We start from the raw sequence: 1,629 nt of genomic DNA, 5'->3' as shown, positions 1-1,629 counted from the left end.
GGGCGCGTGTGCTCGCCAGAAAAACAGAGAGAAACAGAGAGATAGAAAGCAAGAAATCACCCCCCCGGGGGATGGCCACACCGCAATCCCTTCTCCTCCATTCTCCTCTCAGGATCATAGGCACGCACGCACAGGCACCCGATGTGAGTTTAAGCCACCGGGTCCAGGACTTGAACCACAGTCGACTACATGGGAGTCCAGCGACATAGCCATTATACAAACTGCTGGTCCCTGAAGATAGGTTTTGAAAATGACTCTAAAACTGGGTTATAGTTCATTGTTATGAATAACACTGAGGCTGGGACCAGCAGTTAGTGTAATGGCTATGTGGCTGAACTCCCATGTAGCCGACCATGGTTCTGGTCCCAGACCTGGTGACTTAAACACGCCAGGTGCATGTGTGTGCGTGCCCAAGATCCCAAGAGGAGAATGAAGAAGGGATTGCAGAGTGGATATCTCCCTGGGGGAGATTTCTCGCTTTCTATCTCTCTGTCTCTCTCTGTCTTTCTGGCGAGCACACATGCCCTATAGTAAAAAACCTCTACAAACAAGAAAAAAAAATTGAGGCTGTCTTTTAAAATCTCCTATGGCTTTGAAAATAGTTCAAAATAAAGGGGCCGGCAGGAGGCATGGTAGTTAAGGTGCTAGACTCCTACACGGCCTGCTGTGGTTTGAGTCCCAAACCTGGCGGTTTGTTTTCGCACTTTCACTTCTCTTTTTCTGTCTCTTTCTGGTCAAATTAAAAAAAAAATAACAATGGGACCAGCAGTTAGTGTAATGATTATGTCACTGAACTCACATGAAGCCGACCGCGGTTTGAGTCCTGGACCTGGTGACTTAAGTTCGCTCCGGTCATGTGTGCGTGTGTGCCCAAGATCCCGAGAGGAGAATGGAGTAGGGATTGCGGCGTGGCCATCCCCCCTGGGGGGTGATTTCTTGCTTTCTGTCTCTCTGTCTCTCTCTGTCTTTCTGGCGAGTGCACATGCCCTATAGCAAAAACCTTTCCAAAATAAATAAGTAAATAAATAAATAATAACAATAACAAATGAATAAAATGAAATAAAATAATTCTTAAGAAAATAGTTCAAAACATATTCCATGTGAGAAGCATTTCATCACATTTTATTTTTGTATGTCTCTTTAATAACAGAGAAAGACACCAATACTATTTCTTTAGATTGTTCTTGTCACGCACTACTTTATTGTGGAAATATCTTTTACTAAATTGGATTTTGGGGAGAGCTTAAAGCTTAATGTTTATGGGGAATTTTCAAAGGAATTTGATTTTTATTATTTTTTCTTAGTTTCATATCTGATTTTAGTGATCAGAGAGATGCTCTAAATAAGGCCTTTGAGAACGAAGTCTTTTATCTGCAGATTGGCCAAAGCATATTACGTAGAGAGTAAGTGCACAGCCATTTTCCTGGGTCTCAGATGTCTATTAAGGCGATGCTCCAGGGGCTAGCTGGTAGTTCACATTTTTTCTTTCATCCATGCTTTGGCTTATAACTGTAATCCAATGTCGTTTATCATTTGCAGTGGAGTTAGCATTTTACAACACAGGCTTTACTGAATGACAGTGACTAGAATCAGACCCATGCATTATAGTTTTCACCAGGTTCGTAAGCT

This window comes from Tupaia chinensis, unplaced genomic scaffold (assembly GCF_000334495.1).
Source record: "Tupaia chinensis unplaced genomic scaffold, TupChi_1.0 Scaffold000208_1, whole genome shotgun sequence".
In the NCBI taxonomy this organism is placed as follows: Eukaryota; Metazoa; Chordata; class Mammalia; order Scandentia; family Tupaiidae; genus Tupaia; species Tupaia belangeri.
The sequence above is the reverse complement of the archived record's forward strand: the minus strand, read 5'-3'. Positions refer to the sequence as shown.